Source organism: Lampris incognitus, chromosome 5, assembly GCF_029633865.1.
Source record: "Lampris incognitus isolate fLamInc1 chromosome 5, fLamInc1.hap2, whole genome shotgun sequence".
Classification (NCBI taxonomy): domain Eukaryota; kingdom Metazoa; phylum Chordata; class Actinopteri; order Lampriformes; family Lampridae; genus Lampris; species Lampris incognitus.
Window position 1 is genome coordinate 19971604 of NC_079215.1, and position 8146 is coordinate 19979749.

Below are 8146 nucleotides of genomic sequence, written 5' to 3' on the forward strand. Positions count from 1 at the left end.
GATGCCCCCAAATAAGTACAAAAGAAGTAGTGATGCCATAAGGCCCAATGTATATTGCCCCGTTCCACTCCCCCTACCAAGCGACCAATTTGCACTTGACCTCCAAAAGAACCTTGCTGCCATTGGAAGTAACAGCCAGATGTTAAAGGTACTGCAGGCATCGAGCAGACACCCAGCAAAAAAGGTTGAAACTAAATATGGAGACCTGCCCCTTGGCTCAGTATTGACCTACCAAACACTTAACCTGCCCACCACTAGTGATGACCCCCACTCTCCATTTCCACTGCCACCACAACCATCAAACTATGCCACAGCTCTCAACAGGAATGAGAGCATCTATTACGGTGGCATGGCTGTCACCCACCCTGATGCTGAGGCACTGGAGGTCGAGACAAGGGGGCAGAGCACAAGTAAGACCTGGCACCGTGTCCGCGCCCAGCGTCTGACATCATCAGACTTCAAGAGTATAGTCTCAAGGTAAGACTGGACCAATGGCTATTTATTTCACAACAAATTTCAGTACCCTGTAGTGAATAAAACATCTTTCTAATACTACATATGTTGTGATGTATACATTCTGAAGTTGCTTTACCCCTCTGCCCCCAATATCTCAAGGGTGGCAGACTTCGAGACTCTGGCAGCCAGAATGCAGAGACCGAAGAGGACTGTGCAGACACAGGCCATGATGAGAGGAATTGAGTTGGAGCCCGTTGCAGCTATACAGTATGAGGAAGTAACTGGACACTCGGTCTCCCCTTGCGGTTTCACCATCAACCCCAACGCCCCACATTTGGGTGCCTCCCCTGACCGAAAGGTGGTGGATGACTTCGGTCAGCTTCAGGGACTGCTGGAAATCAAGTGTCCTGATGTGGACAGCTTTGTGGAGTGCAAGTACCTTTCTCTAAGACCAGATGGATCTTTTGCTCTCAAACACTGCCATGGCTACTACAATCAGATGATGGGACAAATGGGAATCACAGGGATGATGTGGTGTGACTTTTTTGTGAAGTGCCGAGATGACTACCACCTGGAGTGAATCTACTTTGATGCGGAGGAATGGGAGAATATGAAAACTAAGCTGGTTCTTTTCTTTTTCGAGTACTTTCTGCCTCTCCTGTGCCAGTGAGGAAAGACACACACACAGGGCTGTATTCAACGAAGCTGTTTAATCACAATAAAATAACAAATAAGATACATTTCATTTTTATACTGTACATTCAATATTTATACATTAGATTGTCCCATCTACAATATTTTCATTCTTTGTCTATTAACTTTAACAAAACTGTTGGTTCATTTTAAACTAAAATATGTTCGGTCAACTGTCATTCTGTTGTAGCAATAAACTGGAACTTGCTATCAACTCAAATCATCAATTGTTTACTAAACTAAGATAGTGATTGCTCATCTCAAGGTGTGGGCTAAAAAATGGGACTGTACTGAAAGGAAGTTAAATATGTTTCAATCTAGCTAAGGTTTGTGTGCACTATTTTCTTGTCAGCTGAATTTAACAAAGGTTTAAAACAGTGGTCCCTGAAAATGATCTCTTTCCCTTCTTTGATAGGAGTTGCAGGATGGTACACAGCAGTACGACATGTTGCTTCCAGCAGGGTTTTCAACAAAGTAAGAAGGGGGCGTGGCTAAATTCCCACCACTTGGGTTTTTTTAATCCAAGATGGCCGCGGCGTGAAATGGGCGTATTCCGTTGCCTACCAACACGGGGTCGCCCCCCCTTAGTTACTGTTACTATGCCCATCAAGCTTTTCAGAACCATCCAGGAAGTAGCCAGAAAACCCTAAAACATGAAGGAAGAAATCAGCGCATTCCCAGAGAAAAATAAGTGATGTATTTTGGAGTAATTCATCCTTAATATCAGAAGGGGTTACAGTATGCGGCGGAGGGGTACATTCAGAATATTAAAAGTAAACTGACTTGCGTGGACTCCGGGCTGCCGGGTGCGACTGTAGTTGAGGGTAAAGCTTACCGGTCGCAATCAAACAATGAGAAACCCCATCAACTAATTCTGAAACACATTGTGGACCAACTGTGCTCTTGCACTGTAGGGTAAGTTAAATATTTCAGCTGTTATTGGTATATTTTTAATAATCCATTGTCAACATCACCGTATCATAGTGCTTATTTTGGCCAAGGTTCCCCATGGCGTTCTTTTATCCAGGCTTTTTCGGGGGTTTTCTGTATGGGCTCCTGGGGGTCGCTGGGCACCCAGGGACATGCCCCGGGGCCGAGACAACCGCCCCATGATTTTTTTTAACCTTCGGACCAGAACCGGTATTTTCAACAAAATAAGGCAAACGAGATGACTCCACGAGCGGGATGACTTTTCCGAATGGCCGGTCCCCACCTGGAGCTCACAGAGGGCGAGAAACGTTTAAAATAGGCCGGATATGGGGAGGTCGGACTGCCCAGAGACCATCCCAGCCGGCAGCCGACCCTCCCCGTGGGTCTTTATGCTCTGAAATGAAAGGTGGAACCGGACTAACCTGTGACTAGCATAACAAAGTTATGTTAGTGGGCTAGCCATCGTTAGCTATCATTAAATTAGGTATCTCTGGCCACAGACTAAGCTGGTTACGTTCATCGGGTGTTATTTTGTTAGTCAATGATACGGTGATATGTATATAATGGTAATAATCACTGTGTGGATAAAAGTAACAGTAATAATGTTAGCTATATTAGCTATCAATAATGGCTAGTAGCAAGCTTAGCTTGAAGCAGACAGGTATTTTTGGTTGATTTTGGATGGATTGAGCTGGCCATGGGGTCTGCTATACTGCGAAATCCATTGCCAACACTGCGCTTCTAAGGTAGGATTGGACAAGCACCGTTCTGGGGCGGCACTTTGCGAAAGGTGGGAAGCCGGATGTGGGTATTTGCCCTGGTCGCTACACTAGCGCCTCCTCTGGTGGGTCGGGGCGCCCCCCGGATTAGCAGAGAGGGGGTGGAGCAGCGACCGGGACGGCTCAAAAGAGCGGGGTAATTGGCCAGATACAATTGGGGAGAAAAAGGGCGGAAATTGGAAAAAAAATAAATTTCGCCATGTTGTCGTTGTTGGCGTACCTACCGTCCCCATACTGCCCCCTACCGTTCCTGTGCGCATTGCAGCTTGCGGATGCGTAGCGTTAATTTTTGAGAACGTGCACACCCATTTCATTATTATTTTTTCCACTCATGGTAATGCACAGCTCCAGACAGAAACAAGCAATTCATAATCAAACACAAATCAATTTACGCATTCCATGATTGAAAAGGGGCAGGGAGAAGAAAAATCTTATTTTACCTGCTCCTTACTCAAACCTAAATAAACAACAGAACAGATGGTCTGCCAGTCTGTTACTCAACAACCAATACTTACAGCAACATGGGAAATGAAAAAGAATCAAAAAGTCATACACAATAATTCACCATCAACTGAAAACCCATTACCTGACAACTCCATATTGTCTAATCACTCTTTCCTTATACATTTTCTTGAACTGAAAGATATTTATACAACCCTTTAGATCGTTCTCTAAAGAACTCCACAGTTTGACACCACATACCGAAATACACATCTGCTTTAAAGTAGTACGTGCATACTGATGTTTAAAATTAAATTTCCTTCTATGGTCCTTGTCCTCTGGACTAAAAACAAACAATTTTTGTAAATCTTCTGGTAATACTCTGCTTTTTGCCCTGTACATAACTAACCATGTCTGTAACTCAACTAAATCTTTAAGTTTCATTAATCCTGACTTAATAAACAGTCCGTTGGTGTGTTCTCTTACTGCTCTTTTCTGTAATACAAACAGTGGCTTTATGCTGCTAATATACGTACGTGTTGCCCCACACTTCCACACAGTAACTAAAATATGGCAAAATAAGTGAACAGTACAGAATTCACATTACCTTGTGATATAACACGTACTTTGCTTTGTTCAAAACAGAAATATTCTTAGACACCTTTGTTTTTACATATGCTATATGAGATTTCCATGTCAGTCTGTCATCCATTATTACACCCAAGAATCTAAACTCAGATACTCTTTCAATATCAACTCCATCTATAGACAGTAAAACATTTCCATCCTTTTTCTGTTTAGCAAAAACCATAAACTTAGTTTTGCTCAAATTTAATGATAACTTATTTTCATCAAACCATCTTTTCAGTTTGACCATTTCATTTACAATGCTTTCTGCTAAACTTTATAAGTCATCTCATGAACTAAAAAAAATAAATAGGGTCATCTGCAAACAAAAAAACTGCAATATCTTTGACACCTCACATATGTCCTTGATATGTAAAATGAAAAGTTTCGGCTCCAACACCGAGCCTTGTGGGACTCCACATTCAATCTTCATGCACTCCGATGTATTGCCAGCAAACTGTACAAGTTGTTTTCTGTTATCTAAATAACTGCTTAACCAATTTAGAACTACTCCTCTCACGCCATATATATGTAATTTAGCAATTAATATGTTGTGCTCTGTTGTCGAATGCTTTTTTTTAAATCAATAATTACACCTATTGTGTATTTCTTACATTCTATTGCTGTTGTAATCGCTTCCATTGTTTTCATTAATGCTAAAGATGTTGATCGATTTGTCCGATAGCCATACTGACTCTCACTCGGCAACTTGTTCTTTTCAAGAAAAGCGTCTAATTTTTGTACAAACAGTTTTTCAAGCACCTTGGAGAGTTGTGAAAGCAAAGACACTGGTCTGTAGTTAGTAAAACTGTGTTTATCTCCCTTTTTCAAAAGTGGGATAACCTTTGCCGTTTTCATTCTGTCTGGAAAAACACCTGTGCGAAAAGAAAGATTAAAGATATAACTTGGAGGTTTGATTATGCAGTCAATAGTATTTTTCACTATAATCATGTCGATCCCATCACTGTCAGTTGATGTCTTGTTTTTGGATTTTGCTACAGTGGATCTAATTTCATTTTCACTCACCTCTCCTAGAAACATAGACTGTACCACTTTACTTCCCCCATTCCGGCCACCTTCTTCTTGCCCATCATTATGTTTTTCAGTGGAATTTGCGAGATTAGGCCCACCATTAACAAAAAAGGAATCAAATTCCTTTACTACTTCATTCATGTTTTTATAACCTTATTATTGTCATTGATGAAATAATTGGGCAGATCGATAGACACAGTTATTTCTGATTACATTGTTTAATATTTTCCAAGTACCTTTAATGTTGTTTTTAACATTTTATTATAACATTCTTTCTTGGCTTGTCTCAATATCATCATCAACTTATTTTTGTAAACTTATATTTCTTTTCAGCTGTCTTTGTTCTAAATTTTATGAAGTCTCTGTAAAGTTTATTTTTCTTTTTGCATGCATTTTGTAAGCCCTTTGTTATCCAAGGTTTTTTTTATTATAGCTACGTTTATGTTTGCATGGCATTATTGGACAATGTGAGTCATACAGTGACAAGTAGCCCTTTAGAAATGTCTCATATGAAGTATTTACCTCTTCTACATACACCCCTTTCCTCTTTTCTTTTAAGAGGTCATTCCTGAATTGTCTATTACACCATCTCTCCAAACGGACGCAGGACACACGAGGGAGCCATCATGCGCATGCGAACACGTAGGTAAAATCAAGTATACCATACCTTAGTGTACACTTGTGAGTGCTTTGTGACGTACTTGAAAATGTGTTGTAGTTTTCAACATTCTTACAAACATAAAAATAAAACGAAAATGTTTTTTGTGAATTTCCATAACTTACAGTAGTGTTAAATCAATGTGAATTAAGCGCTGGGATAAGAAGCAACAAGAGTGAAAATATAATTCCAATTTTACGAGACCTTTGTGGTTAGGGTTAGGGGCTAAGGAATGAATATGGTCAACGAGGGTCCTCACAAGTTTAGAAACGTGTGTGTGTGTGTGTACGCCTTTGAAAGGACCTGTACAGTGGCATTTCCTCCAATCACTTCTTTATTGTTCAAACTAATGTCCTGGATCAGAAACAACTCTGAAGTGGAGGGAGGAGTGTGGGGAGACAGGGTGGGGAGGAGAGACAGGAACACTCTGCGCCCCTCGGGGGGGGGGGTTGTCTCTGAGGAACTATAATCACATCCTGGTCAAAAGGTCAATGGGGTGAGCTCACGGGCAACAGGAACATAGAGAGACACTCCGAAAAACATTTCTCTTCATTTCCACAGAACTTTTATCCTTTATGTCCTTATTTTTCTTATTAAAAAAAAGGGGGGGGTTCTTCCAATTCTGCCCACATGGTTCTGGGATTTTCTAGAAACAATTTTCAATTTCTTGAAAGCAAGCAGACTCTGTTAGTATCAAGAAATTGAAACTTAATCAACAAGGTGTATCTAAAGCCCCTTTCACACAACAAAACCGTGTGTGATGCTGAACATGGGTTGAACTTGTGCTTGGCCATTTATACCCGACTACAGTCTGGCGGTCACCGTTAGCAGATGACCCAGGTCCCACACTGAACTCCATACACGTCACTGCTAAACAGAGAAGTTGCCATCATAAAAGGGACCATTTCCTTGTTTTGCTTTACAGTAGGGATTCAATATGGCAGGCAGTACGGGCGTTCTGCAACACATGCAATTTTGAAAGGAGTAGCGCATTTTGCTTTTCAGCAATGTGATTTTTTTTAACATTAACTTTTGGTTTAAAACTTCCAGACAGCTCAACAGACAAAAGTAATGTTATATGCAATGTGTGTGCTGGTGAGCTCAAATTTAATGATAGACCAGTACGTGTATGTACACCGATCAGCCAAAAATATTAACACCACCTGCCTAATACAAACCAGGCTGTGCCAGATTCTTTCTGTGTGGAGTCTGCATGTTCTCCCCATGTCTTCATGGATTTCCTCCAGCTGCTCCAGTTTCCTCCCATCATCAAAAAGACATGCATGTTAGGGTTAATACTCCTGTCTCTGCCCCTGACCAAAGCAATGGAAAGAAGAACTGGAGTTGGTCCTCGGGTGCTGCAGCTTCTCACTGCTCCTATACAATAGGATGGGTTAAATGCAGAGAACAAATTCGTTGTAAGAATACAATTCATTGTACGAATACAATGACAAAATAAAGTGGTGTTCTTAATATTGTATAGGTCCCCCTCGTGCCACCAAAATAGCTCTGACCCGTCAAGGCATGGACTCCACAAGAACTCTGAACGTGTTGTCTGGTATCTGGTACAAAGACGTTAGCAGCAGATCCTTTAAGTCCTGTAAATTGTGAGGTGGGCCCTCCATGGATCTCACTAGTTATTCCAGCACATCCCACAGATGCTCGATCGGATTGAGATCTGGAGAATTTGGAGGCCACGGCAACACACCGAACTCTTTGTCATGTTCCTCAATCATTCCTGAACAATTTTTCCACTGTGGCAGGGCACATTATCCTGCTGAAAGAGGCCCTTGTCAAAGGCGCTCAGATCCTTACGCTTGCCCATTTTTCTTGCTTCCAACACATCAACTTCAAGAACTGACTGCTCACTTGCTGCCTAATATAGCCCACACCTTGACAGGTGCCATTGTAACAAGATAATCAATGTTATTCACTTAGCTGTTAATGGTTTTAATGTTTTGGTTGATTGGTGTATGTGCTGGCTTTCTTTTTGTATGAGGTTTAGTTGTTGGGAGTCCCAGGCCATTCTTAAGGATGTCACTGTTGATAAACAACAAACCCAATGTACCCCAATCAATCCGTTGAAAAGCATTCATTCTAATTGGATTGACAATAAATTTTTAAAAAAAAGTCTTTCAATCTAAAACATGTTTCGGCCCCCGTGGCCTTCATTAGGGGAGTAAAACGGCATACAGCATACTTTAAGCAAAGTAATCACAGGGGAACCGATGAAAATAATTACCACAGATTGACATGCCATCATTTCATGCTGTGTTGGTGGTTACCAGGCAGATAAACTAGGCAAAAACAGACAAGATAAACAAGATGAAAAGTAAACAAAACTAATGCCTAGTCCACATGTACATGAGTATTTTTTAAAATGGGGTTTTTCTCCATCCAAATGAAAATGCAAAAACACATGCTACTTTAAACAATGAATGTCAAGAGCATGCCAAACTAACAGGTGGCGATATAACCCTACCCTAAAGCAATGTTGGCCAGTCAGAAGTCTGGAAAAAAGCCCACACCA